We start from the raw sequence: 23396 nt of genomic DNA, 5'->3' as shown, positions 1-23396 counted from the left end.
GATAACAACATTCAATGCTAAGACAGATCCACTTCAGTTCTTATACTTCTACAATCATACTCTGCAGCTATCTAATCACTTCATTGGTCTGGCGAGAATCAAGTATCTCTTCACCTGGATACACATATAACATTTGCCAACAAATTCACAATGCAAATCATCATCAACCTTATAGACAACAACTAGGTTGGTAGCATAAACCCTAAGAATCTAGGTTATCAATACAGTCGGTCCAATCCTGACCATTTAATCATATTGCATAGAGTAAAAACAATCTTGAAAAAATCTCAAGACGTTCTCCATCATCTGTTCTTCATCGCTTCAGGAAGTTTATAAACCATCACGTGCTCTCCACCATTTACTGAGATTTTGTACATTCCCGAGGTGGATAGAATCAATCTTCTTCATGCAAGATCCTCAAGAGGATTCTTCACGTGCACAAGGCTGATGTGGTAACATGAAATCTTCTTAATTTCAATGCTAACTCATCATAGGATGTCCTCATTCGAATCACATAGACTTAGAATGCATCAACCAGAAACCCTGATACAAACTTTTCATATACTGGTTCACATACCAGTTCACTTTCTTCATATACTGGTTCATTCCATCATACCGGTTCACACTTCATCATACCGCTTCACTTGTACCATCATACCAATTCACTTGCCAGATTGCTCACTTCAATATATATGTTCATACTTCAGCATATTAACATCAATGACAACATACAAAACTGTCATGTCATCATACTCTGCACATATGCCAACAATCTCCCCCTTTGGCATTGATGGCAATACACAAAGATATCTCTACATCTTCACATCGTCTCCTGATCTCTTCCATATTATTTTTCTTCAATATTGCAGATATCTTCTCTGCTTCACATCTTCTCCCCCTTTGACAAAAATGCCAAAGTGGAGCATAAACATCCATGATCTACTATGCTGCTCCCCCTAAGGAGTAGCATCCTTCAACACATCAATCTTGAAAAGATTTGACAATACAATACCTGATTGATGTGGAGCACGTACCTTTAGTTCACTTGTTGAAGGGGTAGCACCCCTAATTCACCTCTTAAATAGGTAAATTTATCCTTCGGTAGAGGCTTAGTGAATATGTCTGCTAACTGCTCTTTACTGGAAACATGTTCCAATACTACCTCTTTGTTCTGAAATTTCTCCCTCAAGAAATGATACTTGAGCTCGAAGTGCTCGGTTCTAGCATGGAATACCGGATTCTTGGAAATATTAATTGCACTTGTATTGTCACAAAATATACTCACGGGTTCAGATACATGGACTTTGAAACCACTTAATACATGCTTCATACAAATTGTTTGAGTACAGTTCATAAATGTTGCTACATATTTTGCTTTGGTTGTAGACTGAGAGATATAACACTTCTTCTTACTCATTCATGAGACTAGTCTACCACCGAGAAAGAATGCACCACCTGTTGTGCTCTTCCAGTCATCCACATTACTAGCCCAATCGGCATCTATAAACACTTTGAGATTGAAATCATTACTATATGGATACCACAATCCATAATCAATAGTTCCCTTTAGATATCTAAGAATCTGCTTGACTGCTACCAAGTGGGATTCTCTTGGACTTTTCTGAAAACGTGCAGCAATGCCCACTGCATGTGCAATGTCTAGTTTGTTGTGTACTACATAGTGCAACTTCCTAATCATTGACTGACAATCTTTCTCATTAACCAAAGCTGAGTCATCTTCTTTTGACAATTTACAACCGGTCATCATCGGTGTACCAATCGGTTTGCTTTCTTCCATGCCAAAGGTCTTCAACACCTCTTTGACATACTTGGACTGAGTGATAAAGATACCATCTTTCATTTATTGAATCTGTAGTCTAATGAAGAACTTAATCTCTTCGATCAGTGACATCTCAAATTCCTTCTTCATCTCATCTACAAATGCATGACTCATCTTGTCATCTCCACCAAAAATTATTTCATCAACAAACACTTCACAGATTAGAATCTGATCTCCTTCTGACTTCAGATAGATATTAGTATCTTCACTTGTTCTTTCAAAACCAATCTTCACAAGATGTGAGTGTAAGCATTCATACCATGCTCTAGGTGCTTGCTTCAATCCATACAAGGGTTTATGTAGCCTACACACCATATCACTATCTTCTGATAGGGAAAACCCATTTGGTTGCTCTATATACACTTCATCTTCAAGTATTTCATTCAAGAATGCAGATTTTACATCCATCTGATACACTTTGAATCCCTTAAAGGCTGCATAAGCAAGAAGCATTTGAACTCCTTCCAATCTAGCTACTAGAGCAAAAGTTTTTCCATAGTCTTCTCCTTCTTCTTGAGCATATCCCTTACATACCAGTCTTGCTTTGTTTCTTACCACTGTGCCATCTTCATTCAGCTTGTTTCTAAAAACCCATTTGGTGCCAATAACATTTTTGTGCTCAGGTCTGGGTACCAAAGACCATGTACCATTCTTTTCTATCTAGTCAAGTTCCTCTTCCATAGCCTTAATCTAGTCTTCATCTTTGTGTGCCTCTTTAAATGTTTTAGGCTCAAATTTAGAGATCATGCAAGAAATTTCTCTAACGTTTCTTCTTGTTAGTGTTCATGCATCCTTATCCCCTATGATCTGCTTTGGATCATGATGCATATTTACATAACTAGGGATGATCTTGGCTCATTCCTCTTGCTTTTCCTCTTCATCCTCATCTTCATCTACATCATAATCTACCAGTGTAGGAGTATTGTTGCTTGTACTTGGTTGTTCTGCAATCAGTTCCTAGAAGGTTACAACCGGTTCATCTACCGTTCGCTCACTGTCAGTTTCCTCAGGTTTCTCAGAATTTTCATCAACTCTAACATTGATTCTTTCAACAATTCTTTGAGTCCTATTGTTAAAACACTTGAGATCTTTGGTTTTGGTGGAATACCCTAGGAATATTCCCTCATCACATTTTCCATCAAACTTGCTCTGGTGTTCACTTCTCTTGATATAACACTTGCTACCAAACACTCTAAAGTAGCTTACTACCAAAGTTTTACCAGTCCAATACTCATATGGAGTTTTATCCTTACCTTTCTTGATGAGTACCCAGTTCATAGTGTAAATTGCAGTGCTCACTAGTTCTCTCCAAAAAGTGTGAGCAACCTTCCCTTGAATTAGCATTGTTCTGGCTATTTGAACTATAGTCCGATTGTTCCTTTCTACTAGGCCATTTTGCTATGGAGTCTGGGGGGCAGACAGTTGCCTCTTGATGCCATTTTCTTCACAGTACTTATTGAATTCTCTAGAGGTGAACTCACCTCCTTGATCGGTTCTAAGGCATTTGATCCTCTTACCACTTTCCTTTTCAACTAGTTCTCTAAAGGCTTTGAACTTTCCAAAAGATTCAGACTTGTCTTTCAAGAATGTAACCCAGACCATTCTTGAGCAATCATCAGTAAGAATCATAAAGTACCTATCTCCTTGAACACTCCTAGTTTTCATAGGACCACACAAAACAGTATGCACATGATCAAGTAAATTATCCACTATGAAAGATTTACCTTTGAAGGTTGAGGAAGACATTTTCCCTAGTTGACATTCTCTGCACAAAGGATTCTCTGGTTTGTTCAGCATAGACAATCCTCTAATTGCCTTGGTCTTACTAGCTTTCACAATATTGTCAAAATTTGATTGGCAAAGTCTCCTGTGCCATATCCAACTATCATCAAACTTATCCATTAGACATTGACTGATATTTGTATTCAACTAAAATAAGTTACCTTTGGTATGCATACCGGTGGCCATCAGTTCACCACTCTTTCCTTTTATTTTGCATACTCCATCTTTGAATTCTAGAGTGAGTCCTTTATCATTCAGCTGAGCAACACTGAAAAGGTTATGCCTGAGACCTTCTACCCAATACACATTATTAGCATTGCTTTTTCCATTTAGAGAGATGGACCCTTTGCCTTTTACCATACAAGGTGCATCATTACCAAATCAGACTACGCCTCCATCATATTCTTCCAAAGATAGAAACTTTCTCCAATCACCAGTCATGTGGTGAGAACAACCACTCTCAATAATCCACTCATTAGAATTATCAAAGCGGGAGATAAGAGCCTTCTAGTCTGACGCATCTTTCTTAACAGCTACAAATACTATGTCTTCGCTTTCTTCATCTTCTGATTCATCATCAGAGACACCTTCATCAACTGCAACAGGACAATTTCTCCTCTTTCCTCCTTTGAACTCTTTGAACCTCTTTGTTTTGTCCTTATTATCACTATTAGGACAATTGACATCAATGTGTCCTATCCTATTGCAAGAAAAGTATTTCAAAGGGAGCTTACCTCTGCATATTCCAGTTCCCTTAGGAAGTCTCTTGGCTAGAAGAGCTTCAAATTGCATTAGGATCTCCTCATCATCCATATCTCTACTTTGTCTAGGTTCATAGCTGGTACTAGCTTCTTTACCCTTTCTAGATAGTGCAACATATTCTCTAAAGGTTGAATCAGTCTTCTGAACAATGCCATCATAACTATTTAGCTCATATGCAGCCAACTTAGCAATAATAGAGTCAAGGGACACCTTTGTCTTGTCAATAGATTTCAACTCTTGAATAGTGGCAACCCTTATTGCATAGACCGATAATAAGGTTCTCAAAACTTTGCTAACAATGAAGGAATCACCCATTGTACCTCTTGCACTCTTGACGTCTCCAACAATAGTTTTAATTCTTATCCCATATTGTTGAATGGTTTATCCTTCAACCATCCACATGTCTTCAAACTTTCCCCTAAGGCTTTCTTCCTTAGCCTGCTTCACATGCTCATCACCACCATAGATAGACTCCAGAGTATCCCATACATCTTTGGGATTGTCTTTATCTTGAACATTTATAAACTCAATGTCTGATAGACTGCTGATAAGAGCTTCCATGACTTGCCCATTCTCCTGAATTTCTCTTCTTTGATCATCAGTGAGAGTACTGGTAGGAACAACATAAGTATTCTCAACATCGTTCCAGTGTTGAGAACCCATGATTTTAATGTAAATCTTCACTCTATCTTTCCATATCTTAAAGTTATCTCTGTTGAACTTAGGACCTTCCCTCTTCATCATTAGAATAGGATCTTTTCATCAAGCGGTTAATCTCATAACATAGAGGACCTCGAGGACTGCTCTGATACCAATTGATGAATAATGATGAATAGTAAATACTCATAAATACTAAGAGGTGGGGTGAATCAGTATAAACAAAAATTTCCTTAAACCACCTTGACTGCAAAGACTGCACTAACTGGTAAACAACATCACTGATCTAAATTAGGGCACTACCAATAAAACACAGTAAGACTGTGAAACACATAAACTGGTAACACATATCTTCACATAACCTAATATCTTATTTCCACTTCACCCAAAAGCTTAAAACCTAATATTCCATTTCCACTTCACCCATATGCTTAAATAGGTAATACATCAGAAATATAATAACCACTGGATCATCATGCATTACTGCTTAACAAAAAACACTAAAACATCACATGGAAAAGAATGACACATGACACAGTCATTTTTCATGTGGAAAACCAACTGGAAAAAACCACGGTGGGGATGAATACCCACAAGTTGTTCTTTGAAATCTTCTGAAGTCTGCTCTATTAGGATCCTAGTCCGGTTAAGGAATTTTACAACAGGTTCTGCTAGGAACCGATCCTTCTAGGGATCACCCAGTTAAGGGATGGCTAAATACCTAGTTAAAGGTTAGAACCCTGTTAAAGGTTATCTCACAAAAGGATTTCAAGATATCAATGATTTTGATTCACCTTGTTAAAGGATTTACAAAAAGGCTGTTAAAGATACCTGGTAAAGGGATTTTCCAACTCTTGAAATGATTAGAATTCAATAGGTAATACACTAATCTGATAACAACACTCAATGCTAGGGCAGATCCACTTCCGTTCTTATACTTCTACAATCATACTCACTTCACTGGTTTGGAAAGAATCAAGTATCTCTTCACTTGGATTCACACATAACATTTGCCAACAACTTCACAATGCAAATCATTATCCACCTTATAGACAAAAAATAGGTCGGTAGCATAAACCCTAAACCCTAAGCATCTAGGTTATCAATACAGTTGGTCCAATCCTAATCGTTTAATCACATTGAATAGAGTAAAAACAATCTTGAACAAATCTCGTTCTTCATCATCCATTCTTCACCGCTTTAGGAAGCTGATAACCCATCACGCACTCTCCACCGTTTATTGAGATTTTGCACATTCCCAAGTTGGATAGAATCAATCTTCTTCATGCAAGATCCTGAAGAGGATTCTTCATGTGCACAAGGTTGACGTGGCAACATGATCTCTTCTTCATTTCAATACTAACTCATCATAGGATGTCATCGGTTGAATCACACAAACTTAGAATGCATCAACTAGAAACCCTTATATGAACTTTCCATATACCGGTTCACTTTCTGTATATACCAGTTCATTCCATCATATTGGTTCACAATTCATCATACTGCTTCACTTGTACCATCATATCAGTTCACTTGCTAGATCACTTACTTCAATATACTGGTTCATACTTCAGCATATTGACATCAATGACAACATACAAAACTGTCATGTCATCATACTCTGCACATATGCCAAACAACCCCATCATATTTGCATGATATTTTCTTGTGAAAATCCCTTGTCTATTCTCCCAAGAAACAAAAACCTAATCTTTTCTTTGATACCCACTTGTTTATTGGCATTGGGCCAAAAGTTACCTTGGACAAGAGAAACCAACCTTTGTCAAACCTTGAAATAATTTACCCTAAGTTTATTAGTAGAAAAGGTAAGGTGGTCAACAAGTCCTTGGAGAACAACCCTATTGTTTCTCCCTCTATTTCTATAGGCATATCAGATAGTGAACTTTCCAAGGATAATATTACTACCTAAAGGAAGCATAGGTCTTCTAGGATTGTAAAACTAATTATGGCTACAAATATTATGGAAGGCATTAGTAAACCCCCCTAAGGATAAAATTGAAGATTAATTACAATACTCAACCTTTAATAGTACTAGTTTTAAGAGTAGTGAGGATACCTAAGACAAACTTGTAAATATGATCCTATAAGAATCACTCTCTCATTCCCCTAGTATAAATTCTACCCTTAAATAATATGGTGATGAAGAATACCAAGAGGTTTGAGGAGACTTTAGTAGATCCAACAACTAACAAGTGATGGTTTTGGAGACAAAAGATGTCACTATTGGGGTTGATAGGTTGGAAATGCCACAAAACTTCTTATTCTATGAAAGAAATAGGGAATGAATCATATGGCTAAAGGGTATCATTAATAACCTAACTAAAATTAATAGAGGATTGATGTAAAAATGTGTGATGGAGGTCATGATCATGACAAAGAAAATTGAGAACAAAAAGAAAAGGAAAGCTCTTGCTAAGACAGAAGATGGATGGACTAAGGGAAACATGGACAACAACTTACTCCCTTGGGAGGAGAAGTTAAATGATATGGTAGATAGTTTGGGCTATATCTCTTAATGCCCATGCTATTTTCTTTTTTCTATCTTTTGTCTTAGCTATTTTTAATTTATTGTTCCAAAAATTTTATGTTTAATAATATGTTATGTACTCTTCTAAACTCTATGATGCTTGGCAAGATTCATCTCAAATCCTTGGTTCTATTTTTTGATGGATGGTTTTTCATTTAGATGTGAAATAACTCAGGGCCCTTCCTCACTTAATAAAAAACAAGGAGAAGTTCTTCTATCATGTAATTTTAACATGAAGAAAATTGTTGAACAAACTATAGTCTTATGTAGCAACAAGGATAACAATCATTAATTGATTGCTAAATAGAAAATTATTAGTGGTCAAGATGTGAATGGATAATGGGTACATTTACCATTTATGATGAACAACTTACACTCTATCTAGAACTTTTCATTTTTTATTTGCAATTATATATGTGAATGAAATTTATTTATAAATCATACATAAAAAACTGTAAAGGAGCAAGTGCCACATGAATTGTGCATTTTGTTTACAAAGTCTAGGTGATAAGATGATGAATGTTTTTTATTAAAGATCTTATTGGAGATTTAAGATCGAGGTACAATACAATTCAATTTTTTCAGTCTTGCTGAAAAAATCAATATATATATATATATATATAACAAACGATCCATCAGGCTTCAACAATGTAAAATTTTATTTTTAACTCTAAAAAGTTGTGATATATTTAAGGAAACGTTAAGGTATTTAATGCAAAAAATAAAACAAAATAATTAGAGGGTCTAAAAATTCATGCACTAACAAGAATAATTTAAGAGGCCATTAAGAGTTGTAAAAGGACAAAGAACAAGAAGAAGATAGATTATTTTCTAGAAATTGCTTGGTTTGAGAAGGACTACAAAGATACAAGGATTTCTCCAAAGGAGCTAGGTAAAGAGAAGGAGAACATAAATTTATACAAGTAGATTATAAAAGTAAAAAAGGATGTTCATAAACACAAGGAGAGAATACTCAATATATCTAGGGAATAATAACCCATAACAATTTCGGAGGGGAATTCATTAAAAAGGAACAAATCTAGAGAATATTATAATAGCCACTCAATGGTTTGAATATACTCAAATAATTATATGAGCAACTATTATGTGTTAAGGTCCCACAAGGTCACATAAGAATGGAACTATTCATTTTGCAATAGGTAATGAAGGTATTAAGAATTTTTTTTTTGTAGGAAATGCTCTTGACATGGTTGATTGTTAGGTTCAATTTCTAAAATGGGAAACTAAAATCTTCTCCCCTTACATTTTGAAAATTTTGGACAACACTATTCAACATGGTTTTCCAAGATATTGGATTACTATAATAGAAATAATCATATTTAAGAGTAAGAATCTTAATAATCCTTCTAAATGTCAAATGGCAATGACCAATATTTTATTTAGATTTTCTTTTAACACATAGTCAAGTATAGAATCAACAAGTGTGTAGAGGAAAAATAAACAAGAGAAAAAGGGAAAGAAAATTTTAGACTAAGGCTTTCAATAATTGATCATGGAAACATACATGAGTCATATCATTGTAAAATTTTGAAATAAAGAAGAGGAAGTTTATTGTTGTTTTGTTGATTTCAAGAAGAATTTTGGCATGGCTCTTATGAATTTGTTATAGTGTAGAATGAAGGATATTGGTATTTAAGTACAATTTAGAATGTTTATATGTATGCTTTATACATACATTAAGATAAAATATAAAACTCAAGCAATTGCCCTAAAAATTTTTAGGAGCAACATTAGAGTTAAGAAATGTTGTCCATTATCTACTACAATTTTTGGTATATATATCAACAAACTTGAAAAATGGTTAATTTTGAAAGGTGGGGATGGTAATATCTAGGGGACTATGTTGTTAGGCTTCCTTTATATGCTAATGATATTATTTTGATTTCTAGTTCCTCTAAAGGGTTATAGGAGATCATTTGTTTGCCCTTGTTTGATTTTGCAATGATGTGGACATGCAAGCTAACACTAGCAAGGTTATTTTGGTAGAAAAGTTTCACAAATATATGTGAAAAATGGCACTAGGGAGAAAGAAAAAAATATTACTGAGAAAGTTTTAAGACCACTTTTAGTTATCAACAAAAAAATCTATTAAGAGTTCAATAACCCTTAAAGAGTAAAAACTATCATAGCTTAGTCAAATACTAAAGCATTAGAGAGAAAGAAAAAAAATATTAGTTTGAGGAAATTAACCCCACTTTTGGTTTTCAACATAAGTCCTTTTTAAACACACACACACACACACATATATATATCTTAGATAGTAAAAAATATTATAGCTGAGTTAAAGACTAAGACATTAAGGAGAAAGAAAAAAATATTACTTTGAGGAATTTAACCCCACTTTGGTCTATCAACAAAATGCTCTATTTAAAGGTCAATATCTCTTATAGAGCAAAAAATGTCAAAGCTTAGTTAAAATACTAACTCATATTGTCTTGAATGTGAAATAGGTAGATGAAAAAGACGCATGGAAAAATAGATTTTGTGTCTTTTGCATAGATAGATTTCTGAAAAAAAAAAGAATTTTTTATTTTATTTAATATAAAGCTTATTATGACATCTAGGCCAAGTACATAAATCATTTAATAGTAGCTTCATTTTAAGATCCATTTAACAAGAAGATAATAGAGAGAATGGTAGAGCTCATTATTATTTGGTGAGAATAATATAACTCGAATCATTATGAATATTGGATATATTATTATATAATTATTAAGTGAAATTCATGGTGCGAACCATCAACTATTTTAAGCGGAGAAATTATATATTAAAGACTGTTGCCATGTCTTGAATGCCATCACAAGCATGTATAATTTTTGATCAATATCTTCCTACATGAGTTGTGATGATCAATAGCAATAGAAAGTTAAGAAACAATAACGTTAACATCACCAATCACTATTAAGAATTATTAGCGATTAGACATGAATAATTAGATAGCGATCAGGCAGTTAAGAAGAGATGCATCTATAATGTAGAGAGGACTTATTGAAGAGGTGTGACTTCTGATAGGGGGTTATGAGAGACAACAATCATTGGATCATGGGGATTGAATAGGATACTTATTGATGAGGGATAAGATCGATCATAAATAATTCATATAAACTCTCAGCATATTCAATACTCATTATACAGATTCATATCTGACTTCATAGTTTGAATTAATATCTAACTGTGATCAAAATTTGATTTAAAACATGTGCTACTTAAATATGATCAAAACTTAAAAGGGTATCAAAGCCAACATAAGTGTAAAGTGGAAAAATCGAACCCTAGTTGTTCTCCCCTCCCCAACTCCAAGGAGAGAGAAGGGAGAGTCACTAGGGTTGATGGTTTTCACTTAGGAGAGACTTTACATTCAAAAGAGGGGTTGAAAACCACAAGATCCAATCCCATGCAATGCAAGATTGGATTCTAAATGAGTTTCAAGGGTTGTGACATCAAGGATACCCTCTTTTGTAAAGAATGTAGATAGAAAGATTGAACTAGGAATGCATGTAAAGTAGGAAAGATTCGCTGATAAACAGAGATGGGGATATGGGATGAAGTTACCGACCTGGAATTAGCAGTAAAATGTCGAGACGGAGCTGTTCTGCAAATTTGAACAAAATTTGACAGGACAATGGCGCCCGACATGCACACGGTCCTCCGAAAAATCTGTGAAATGAAGGTGGATCTGTTCGTCTGTGCACAAGGATTCTAGATCTTCAATTACAGCCACGTACCTACAACCTACACACAGAAAAGAGAGGTTGATTGGGGGGTTAGGGATTAGGGGTTTACCTTTAGGTCAAACCCCGGTTTTGGAATTAACCAAGAAATGAGAATGTTGTAAATGTAAATGTTTGTAATGTAAACAAGTACTGATACCTTGTTGTAAGAATGTTTGTATTCTTACATGCGAAGGTGTAATGTATTTAGTATGTTATGTGTTGTAAGTGATCTCCTCTTCAATGGTTGAATCCTTGTCTTGAATGCAACACCTAGCCTTGAATGGAGACTTAGAATGCTCAATTGTTTGAAGGAATGCTTGAATGCTTGAATGTTTGAATGTTTGAATATCGCTTCCGCCTTTTGCACACATATGTCTTCCTCTCTTTTTTGGAAGAGGAAATGTAGTTTATATACTTGTCAATTAGGGTTGATAGACTAATTTTCCCAACCTTAGGCTGACCATGAAACATTATTTCCCGAATTGCAAACTTAAAGACCCAATGCCCAAAAGAGACCGGGCCCAAAATAGGGCTAGGGACCAGGGCGCTAGGCGCCATGGTCCTGGGGGACCAGGGTGCTAGGCGCCCTAGTCCTGAAGGACCAGGGCGCTGGGCGCCATGGTCCCACCTCCCGAGACAGCAGGGTGCAAGGAGGGATCATGCCAAGGTGCAGAAAAATGCAGTTTTTGGTGTCATAAATAGGTTTCGGGGTCTCCATTCAAGTTCAACGTTGCGCCGCCATCGTGAAGACCCAAATGCAGTCGAAATTGCAAGTGTCACAATTTTAGGACACTACATTTAGCCCCCACTTTAGTGGGAGTATAAGCGTATGCCCATACTTCCGGTAAAGTACAAGGAAACAACATTGAGAGACTTTCACCACGTCAAGGAGGCAAGATACACCAAGCCCCCAGTGGACTAAGGATCTTACGACTTTGATTGACAAAGTAAAAGGGAAGATCACGAGGGAGAACCATGACTGTCAGTAGTAAGGTTCCCTCACTATGAGTCATGCAAGAAAGATATCAAAAATTTTCAAGGCAAAGCTAAATTTGTCAAGAAATTTTCAAGTATCTTGAAAAGATATGAACGGGATGTATGGCCCCCTACGTTAAAGCGATCGCACATGCCTCATTGGGGGTGGTTGCTTTAAAGTAGTGATACGTATAAGAAATGAGAAGGGAAAGGAGCACGTTATCACAAAGATTTAGCCCCCAAGTCTGAGATAAGCCCAAGGATAATAGACACAGAACACAAAGCACAAGGTGACTTTGCTTTCCTCGGGGTCAGTATGCTGTATGATAATTCATGTATATCATATGTATGTATGCATAATTGTTCTTCATTCCCCAATCAAGGAAGGTCACCTAGAAGAAGGGAACACATGTGTCTTTTGAGTCAACATGAGAGAGATGAAAAGAGATCTCAATGTTTTGCATCGTCCTCAAGTAGACAACACTAAGGAAAACAAATAGAAGAATGAGAATAACACATAGAAGAAGTAACAAAAGAGATCAAGAGAGGAGGAGAGAGTTTGCTATGCTAATGAAACTAGTCTAGCACGTCATCTACCCCCCGATCTTGCTGATCAATATTTCAGGAAGGCAAGAAACACGCTAGAGGAGGAACATCCAACACAACAGATGGAGCTATCACAAGATCCAAACAAGGGCTATGTTCATGTTCCGAGCCACGTTGTTCTTGTCTAGGAGCTAGGATAAGTGCTTTAGAAAATTCATTAAATAGATGGTTATCAACATCAACATATTCATATTCACTATCAGAATGAATAGGAGTAACATTTTCATCATGAATAACATTTTCATCTATATCATCATCAAGATTTATAAAAATAGGATCTTTAACTCGCACAGGATCAAGACCATCATGCATCTTATGTTTAGGAGATTTCGGCTCAATCGTCGGCTGAGGAGAAAATGGAATAATACTGGCTGAAGGTGTTTTTGGGGATTGCAAAGTGTGAGAAGTAGCTGCCTAAGCTCTAAGACGACGCTTTCGTCGGCGTTCATGTGCAGAACGATTTCGTCTAGTCTTAGTAGGAAGTTGAGAAGATTGAGGAGGAGGAATGTTCTCATCCTTATCACTTGGGTGTTTAGGTTGTGGTCTCTTAGGTTGAATAATAGGAGAAGAGGAAGGTCTCTTCTCTCCATAAGAGGAAGAAGGAGGAGCTGCTCCATATAAGGGAGGAATATTTGGTTTAGGAAGGAGACCAAGCCCCTCATGACGAGGAGGTATAGGTCTACTTTTAGGAAGTTTATTAGTCATAGGCATAGTCACATTCATACGGATGAGTTGGGAATCTTCTTGAGGAAAGACATTAGTTTTATCTTTCAAAGGAAGAACTTCCTTCTCAAGAACGATAGGAATATCAAGTTTGGGTGTTCTAGGTTCGCTTAGAGATAGGATCATATCTTTTTTCCATTTTTGATAAGATTTAAAAAGATGATCACTTCACAGAGGAAGAGATTGGAATTGTTTAGGCCAAAAGTAATCAATAGGAATGCTAGAAGTTCTTTCAGCTGGTTTAAAGAGGCTATGATTGACAGTAACAACTTCACCATTATGGGGAAATTTCAAACACTTGTGAATAGGAGAAGCAATAGCTTTCATGGAAGATAGTCAAGGATAGCCTAGCTTCACACGAAATTGTTCAGATGATGGAATAATAGCAAAGTCCACATCAAGGGATTTGTTATGGACCTCAATAGGTAATGTAATAGAACCAATTGCAGGAGAAGAAAATGCATCAAATAGTTTCACAACCACATTTGTTTCATCATAGATCACTTGATTCAATTGCAAAGTAAAAAGGAATTCTTCAGTAATGATATTAACCATACAAGAAGGATCAATAAGCACTCCATGACAAGGTGTATTCTTGACTTTTGCAACTATATATAAAGGACCATCAGGTGCCCTGATAGTTTCACTGGAATCAAATGTGATGGAAGGTTCTTTAGGGATTTTCTACTGCTCTACAAAGTTAATCACATTCGGAGTCATGGGCACAAGATCATCAGGTGAGACAGAGGAATCAGTAGTATCAATCGCATTAGAGGTGTGAGAAGGTAATGGATCAATAAAAATCTTAAGATTTTGGTTAGGAGGAGCTACAGATGTGTTGCCTTTATCATTCACACCAGAAATAGAGATAGTATTATTATCAATCAAATCTTGAATTTTACCCTTTAAAGCAAAACATTTTTCAGTATCATGCCCAGGATGACGATGAAATTGACAAAAAGATTTGTTATCAAAATAGGGTGAATTAATCTTTGTAGGATCTATTTGCTTTATAGGAGGGAGAGTAAGCACATTTTGTTCCAATAACTTATTCATAATACTATGCAATGATTCATTCAAAGGAGTAAACTTTCTTTCTTTCTTGAAAAACTTAGAAATAGGAGGCACACCTGATGCTGCATTCACATTGTTGTTGATGATGTTTTCATTGAATTTAATTGACTCTTTGTTCGGTTTGAACTTCCCAAATGGTTGTTGACTACTATCACCCTTATCACTCAGAGCCATAGGATTTGCTTGTTCCATTTGACTCACAGTCAGTTGATAATTGTGAAGAGTTGCGCACAACTGTTGGAAAGAAGTAAACTCAGAAAACAGAAGTTTTTCTCTAATATCTTTTTGTAAATTAGAAATAAAGATTCTTTGAATATCATTATCAAGTACTGGAAAAGGAATTTGAGCATACAAAAGCTTATATCTACCAATGAAATCAGTCACTTTTTCTTTAACACCTTGTTTACAATGCATTAAATCAATCAAAGTAACTTTAGGACTTATATTGTTTTGAAATTGTTGAATAAAAGCATTTGCAAGTTGTTCGAAAGATGTAATAGAATAGGAAGGCAACAAGCAATACCATTGTAGGGCTTTATCTCTTAATGTTCTAGTAAACAGTTTTGCAAGCAACCTTTGGTCATAAGCAAAATCAGTACATATTGTTTGAAAGGTCTTAACATGTGTTAGCGGATCACCCTTACCATTATAAAGCTCCAAATGCAGAATTTCAACATGTTTAGGGGGGATAGCTCGAACAATGTCAAGAGAAAGTGGGCTCGCAACATCAAATGTGGGCACACTACTCTTAGATTGATTCATAGAGGCAATTTGTTGCTGTAAAGAAGAGACAGTTTGTGCAAGATTGTTAATGGTCGCTTCAGTTGAAGAGTTCATATTAGACGTGTTAGATTGTGATGGAGGTATTATGTTATTGAAAGAAGGCATTGATTGAGAGTAAGGTGGTGGGACACTATGATAGTTAGTCATAGGAGATGATTGGAAAGGAGGAACACTACAAGGAGGAATGGAATGGTTAAATGAATTGCCCCCTTCTGTCATGTTCATTTGTGGAGATATAATAGGAACACTTATTGAAGGAATGAATGAAGAAGTTGGATTGAATGAAGGAAGAGGGTTGATTGAAGAAGAAGGATTGCCCCCATGACTAGTGATCATAGGAGGAATGTCTTGTATTGAAGTAGTCATTATGTTTGATGTAAAAGTAGGTATACTAGCAATAGGAGTTGTCAAAGGAGTAGAATGATTAACTTGAGTAGGAGGTTGTGTATAACCTAAAGTTTCAGCACAACTCTTCATAGGCATCACATTCGAATCCATAATGTGTGCAATACCACGCAAAATATCAATTCCATTCTTATCACTTTGAACCATATGTTTTAGACCCTCAATTAATGAAAGAGCAACACTATCAGGGTATTCTTGAGACATCCATTGTCGAAAATCATCAAATTGGTTATCCAATTTTGAAAGTTGTTCTACAGAAACCTCATGGAGAGCTTCTTCATCATTAAGAGGATTAGAGGAATTACCATGTCCTCGTTAAAAAGGCCATTCAAATTAGGTTCCATCTCCTTAGTAATTAAACCTTGGAAAGACTTAATTCTAAGGCTTTGCCTAACGGGAATAGTGTAAGTAGGGCTTATTGTTGTAAAACTCATGCACTAGGGAGAGAGAAGATTATGAATTTTAGAGGTAGCAAATCTCAATAAAATCAGCCAATCTCCTAGATTTAAGCTATTAAATGCAATCAGGACAATCTCCCAAAATTTTGGAAAAAATGTCCGGGACCGTGGCGAACGGAGTGCACACGATCCTCGCAACTTTTTTCAAAATTTTCAGGGATGAAAGTTATGATGATTTTAAAGATAATCGGTAAAAATTGAGTGATTTTAAGATCTGTAGATAAGCCAAATTAAAGTTGCAATCTCAAAATTGAACCCTACCAAGATTGTTGAAAAATGCAAAATTTGAATTTTGAAAAAGAGATGGAAACTGAAATTTTGAATTTTATGATTTTAGAGGGAATACTGAAAGCAATGCAGGCTTTGAAATTTAAAAGTTGACTCGATTTCATGCAAAATTTGAATTTGAAAGCGGAAATCAAAGTTGTTGTAATTAAACACTTAATCTCAAAAGTCACAAATTGTAAAAATTTGAATAAAGCACTGAAATTTAGGATAGTAAGGAACACAATTTTGATACAAATTTCAATTTCAACAATTTTTGAATGATTATAAGCCTTAATCCAAGCAATCACTAGACCAACTTTGACTTTAATTTTGAAAGTATTAGAATTGATAAAATCAGCCAAAATTCTGGATTTTAGCAAAAAAATACAGTAAGATCTAGCTCCCGAAATTTTGGAAAAAATGTCGAGGACGATGGCGCTCGGGGTGCACACGGTCCTCGCAAATTTTTTCCAAATTTTCAGGGATGAGAGATATTGTGATTTTGTTGTGAAATCCAAAGTTACAGCCGATTTGGAAGTGTTTTGATCAGTGAAATTATCAGTCAAAGGTTGAATCAAGAAGGTTTTTAAAAATTAGGATTTTGACATTTAACCACTTCATTTTCAGAATTAAAGCACAAATATGAATTGACAATTTGCAATAGAAGGGTAAATCTGAAACAAGCATTAACCATTAAACATTCCACAAGTTTAATTACTAAAAAGAAAATTTTAGGGTTTTTATGCAATTAGCCTCTAAAATTTGCAAAAGATCAAACATGAAAATGTAATTAAGGAAACAAAATTTTCAGATCTAACCATGAATAATCAGAATTAGGATGTTCACGTCGGGTTCACCAAAATGTAAAGCGGAAAAATCGAACCCTAGTTGTTCTCCCCTCCCCAACTCCAAGGAGAGAGAAGGGAGAGTCACTAGGGTTGATGGTTTTCACTTAGGAGAGAGTTTACATTCAAAAGAGGGGTTGAAACCCACAAGATCCAATCCCACGCAATGCAAGATTGGATTCTAAATGAGTTTCAAGGGTTGTGACATCAAGGATACCCTCTTTTGTAAAGAATGTAGATAGAAAGATTGAACTAGGAATGCATGTAAAGTAGGAAAGATTTGCTGATATATAGAGATGGGGATATGGGATGAAGCTGCGGACCTGGAATTAGCAGTAAAATGTCGAGACGGAGCTATTCTGCAAATTTGAGCGAAAGTTGATTGGACGATGGCGCTCGGCGTGCACACGGTCCTCTGAAAAATCCGCGAAATGAAGGTGGATCTGTTCGTCTCTGCACAAGGATTCCAGATCTTCAATTACAGCCGCGTACCTGCAACCTACACACAGAAAAGAGAGGACGATTGGGGGGTTAGGGATTAGGGGTTTGCCTTTAGGTCAAACCCCGATTTTGGAATTAACCAAGAAATGAGAATGCTGTAAATGTAAATGTTTGTAATGTAAACAAGTACTGATACCTTGTTGTAAGAATGTTTGTATTCTTACATGCGAAGGTGTAATGTATGTAGTATGTTATGTGTTGTAAGTGATCTCCTCTTCAATGGTTGAATCCTTGTCTTGAATGCGACACCTAGCCTTGAATGGAGACTTAGAATGCTCAATTGTTTGAAGGAATGCTTGAATGCTTGAATGTTTGAATGTTTGAATATCGCTTCCGCCTTTTGCACACATATGTCTTCCTCTCTTTTTTGGAAGAGGAAATGTAGTTTATATACTTATCAATTAGGGTTGATAGACTGATTTTCCCAACCTTAGGCTGACCAGGAAACATTATTTCCCGAATTGCAAACTTAAAGACCCGATGCCCAAAAGAGACCGGGCCCAAAATAGGGCCAGGGACCAGGGCGCTGGGTGCCATGGTCCTGGGGGACCAAGGCGCTGGGCGCCCTAGTCCTGAAGGACCAGGGCGCTGGGTACCATGGTCCCACCTCTCGGGACAGTAGGGTGCAAGGAGGGATCATGCCAAGGTGCAGAAAAATGCAGTTTTTGGTGTCGTAAACAGGTTTCGGGGTCTCCATTCAAGTTCAACGTTGCGCCGCCATCGTGAAGACCCAAATGCAGTCAAAATTGCAAGTGTCGCAATTTTAGGATGCTACAATAAGAAAAGGTCAAGATCAAATTTATATAGTCAAAACTATTTTCTATATTCTTCAAACTTTCTTCTATCCATCAAAATGGTGAATGGTGTTAGATTTGAGGATCGAATTGAAGGAGATTCCAACTTTATATCTTGGAAGTTCGGGATCATGTGTGCATTAAAAGAAAATCAATTAGATGAGTTCGTAAAGAAAGATACACCAGAACTAGAAGAAGAAGATGGAAAGATTCAATGGATGAGAAATAACAATAAAGCCATGAAGATGTTAGTTGACTCAGTGAAAGATCATATTGTGCCAATTATCTCCAAGATGGAGACTGCCTATGGCATGTTCAAATCATTAGAAAACATGTATGAGATAAACAACACAATCCGAGCTCTTGCTCTAAAGAAACAACTCTATCATGTCAAAATGACAAAAACCAAATTCATCACCTCATACTTCATGAGGATTACTGAATTAAAAGATCAACTCTCTACTATAGGTCACATAATAGAGAACAAAGAGTTAACCATGCTGGCACTAAATGGTCTCCCCTCCTCATGGGAGGCATTTATTCAAGGGATAAGTGGAAGATCAAAACTTCCTAAGTTTGATTGATTAAAGCAAGATTGCATTCAAGAAGAGTCTAGATTGGCTATCAGAGGCATTGGCCAAAGCTCCATAAATGAAGATATTCATGTTCTTGCCTCCCACTCCAAAAAGATGAAAAGTAACAGAGGACATTTCAAAAGGAAGAAAGATAAGGAATCTAATGGTGCTCCTACATTGAAAAGAAGGAAGGATATTTCAAAAATCCAATTCTTTAAATGTGACAAATATGGTCACAATGCAATGCAATGTCCAACCAGGACAATGCCTCAAGCCTCCATTGCGGATGTTGGTGAGATTATTTCACAAAAGGATTCAGATGGATTCATATTCTGATTTGAAAGAGAGAATTTTTTAATGGTTGAATAATGTCCATGAATTTAATATATAGTTTTTTTTGTTAATTCATGCAATTACATTATGCATTTTATTTGTGAGACAACTTTGTCTGTAGATGTTCGCTTCTGACAAGCTGCATTCAAATATCTTGTGTTTTAAACTTCTTGAATTTACTATGAGAAATTTATCCCTTACATTTAGGACATCTTTAGAATCATATTATGTTTCTTTTCAGGCTATAGAGTTTTAAAGTTCTATTTGTGATGAAGAGATTAAAATTCAAGAGGAATATGCAAAGGACTTTATAAGTGGAGATTTTGAGATTTTGTATTTCCATTTTTTATAGAACAAACATCTACCTACAAAGGTGTAATAGCTCACTTGTGAAAGCCATAGAGGCATTGGTACTGGTAATGATAGCATCTAGGGTTACAAAGCCAAGATTGGGACAAGAGGGCTCTCTTAGTAAGAGGGAGCATACTGAAAGGAGATTTTGTTCTAAATCTCAAGATGATCATATTCTTGCCTAGTGCTTGATCATATGATAGTAGATCCATGATGGTTTTGGATCTAGCAATTCCAACTGTATGAGAATCATACCAGATGATGAGAGTCTCCTAAAGCAAGGTATCTTCCATGATTGGGACCATGTGAGAAGGGGATGCTTCTGTGATATAGTGAGCAACTTTATTTAGAGGATGTGCTTCTATTAATGTCAAAGGATCTTGTTTATATTGGTTCAGAGGAACTGGACCATGTCAAGATGATTTCTCTAGTGATCAGTCAAAGGACTATGATTCATGAGATGGAGAGACATTCATGTAGGATGGAAGGCCTTTATGCCGACTTCTAGGTCAAGATATTCTTAGATAGATGAATACTTAGTGAGCTTGGAATACACCAAGAGTGATGCAAACTCCAACATTGTATTTCGTGAAAGGTCAAAGCATGTGGAGATCAAGTATCACTATGTTAGAGACATGGTGGAAAGGTATGCTATTCACTAATGTATTCTTCCTTTCAAAGATGTTTTAAAGTGTAAACTCTTGTGATTGCATTTCTCTTTGAGAGAGACTTAAAGAGATGGCCCTTATCTACACCCTTTGATATGATCCATGGTAGATGTCATGTGTGTGACTCCATGACAATTTTGGTTTAGTGCTTGATGAGCCCCTGTGAACATTATTGTGAGGTGACGATCTCTCAATAATGAACAATTGTACTTCTGATCATTATCGTAAGGTAATGATTTTATGATATTAATTGATCATACCATTATGATGGGAATCATGAGACATGATATCTATGGATATGTCATAATGGTTTACATCTCTAGTAGTAATATTTGTGGATATGCCATAATGGTGGATATCATGAGACGTGGTATTCGTGGACAAGCCATAATGGTGGATATTACATAAAGAGACATTCATGGTGGATTTGATGTGATGTGAAATCCATGGACATGTCATGCAGTAATTTATTTAGATATACCATGATGGTAGACATCAGGAGATGTGATATCTGTGGACAAGCCATAATGGTGAATATGATCTAAACAAACATTTATGGTGGATATCATGTGACTTGATATCCATGGACATGCCATAAATACTTCATATCACAGTGAGGTGATATCTTCCTCTCCATATATGGATGTATCCATTGTGATCAATCATCACTGTGAGGTGATGTAGGATTCCTCCCTAGCTAAGAGGGAGTGTTAATGAGATAGCTTTAGTTGGAATCCACTAAGCCCGATTCTGCAGATCAAATTAGTTCATATAGGCAAAGACGTGAAGTAATTATTGATCAGAACTTTAATATATATAGCTGAGGCGATTATTATTTGGTGAAAACAATATAACTCTTATCATTACGAATATTGGATATATTATTATATAATTATCGAGCGAAATTCATGGTGCGAACCATCAACTATCTTAAGCGGAGAAATTATATATTGAAGACTGTTGCCATGTCTTGAATACCATCACAAGCATGTATAATTGTTGACCAATATTTTCCGACACAAGTTGTGATGATCAATAGCAATAGCAAGTTAAGAAACAGTAACGTTAACATCACCGATCGCTATTAAGAATTATTAGCGATTAGACATGAATAATTAGATAGCAATCAGGAAGTTAAGAAGAGATGCATCTATAATGTAGAGAGGACTTATAGAAGAGGTGTGACTTTTGATAGGGATTTATGAGAGACAACAATCATGGGATCACGGGGATGGAACAGGATACTTATCAATGAGGGATCAGATCGATCATAAATAATTCATATAAACTCTCAGCATATTCAATACTCATTCTGCAGATTGATATCTGACTTCATAGTTTGAATAAATATCTAACTGTGATCAAAATTCGAGTTAAAACACGTGCTACTTAAATCTGATCAAAACTTAATAGTAGAAGATGAGTGGCGAAGAAGCACACCGTTCAAGAAGATGAGGCTCAACAAGGACACACAGCACGTTATAACTAATAATAATGAAAGTTCAAATTCACCTTTTCCCAGGGGCATGGATGTGCCAAAACAAGCATTTCGCCACCGCCAGGGTTCGATCCCCTCGTAGTCGCCTCCAACGCACAAAAAATACCCCCGCTCAATTCGGCGCTCTCGCTGTCCAAAGCAGTTAAGTGCGGCTGGCTTGTTTTCTAGCGATGGAATACCTGTTCCATGGGACATTGTTGGGGAAACCTTGGCCACCGCAAGATTCGAACTTGAGACCCCAACGAAACGCCTCAGCTCAGCCGAATAAGGAGCTCCAAGGTGACGAAGAGGCCAGTGAAAGGGAAGCACAATACTTTACTTTCACCTCCAATTTTCTCCTCTCGGATGACACCCACATACCTAGAATTTGTAATCCTTTACAGATGGTCGGATTCAAATGATTAGTCTTCTCAAACCCTGGAATGGAAAGATAAATATAGGGCTCTGTTATTTTGTGGTGTAAGTCCTCCTCGCGATTGCTATCATCTTTCTATTGAGGAGGTGAAACTTGGCCTTTTAAGTTTTGCAGGTTATCAGTTGTGACCGAGATTTTTCTGTGTATAAAATGTGTTAAAAAGGTTATCAGTTGTGACCGAGATTTTTCTGTGTATAAAATGTGTTAAAATCTCAGGTAATTGACAGATTCGGAACGTATAAATACGTTATGGACGTGACATGCTATGGGTGGATTGAATAAACCGCGTTTCTAGTCTGCGGACTGAAAATGATATGATTGTGTACCATAGAAGCAATTATGATTGGATGGATATATATGTGTTTTGAGTATCATTTACGCTACAATTCTTGTTGGTATTTTGAAGATTTGTATGATAATTGACTTTTTATTGGGTTTATTAAAAACAGAAATTTCATTAAAAACAGAAATTTCATTATACATATGTTAGGTTAATAATATGTTAAAATGTATTCATTTATTTTAAAATGTTTATTGATTAAGGGAAAACGGGTTTTGAGGGGACCAAAAACCCTCTACACGAGGTTTTGAAGGGACCCGAAACCTTCAGATTTTGCCAGGATCTGGAACCTACAGAGAATCTTCTGCCAGTAAAGATAGGTACATAAAATTAGCAGACCATCCAATCTGGCAAGTGCCAGCCAAAAGCCAACACTACCACAATCACGAAAAAGTCAGCCAGACTAAAAGAAAATCATTATAAAATTAGTTGGCAACATAGCCTAAGCCTATTAGTGAAATT

The sequence above is a fragment of the Cryptomeria japonica genome, chromosome 7 (genome assembly GCF_030272615.1).
Source record: "Cryptomeria japonica chromosome 7, Sugi_1.0, whole genome shotgun sequence".
In the NCBI taxonomy this organism is placed as follows: domain Eukaryota; kingdom Viridiplantae; phylum Streptophyta; class Pinopsida; order Cupressales; family Cupressaceae; genus Cryptomeria; species Cryptomeria japonica.
The sequence above is the reverse complement of the archived record's forward strand: the minus strand, read 5'-3'. Positions refer to the sequence as shown.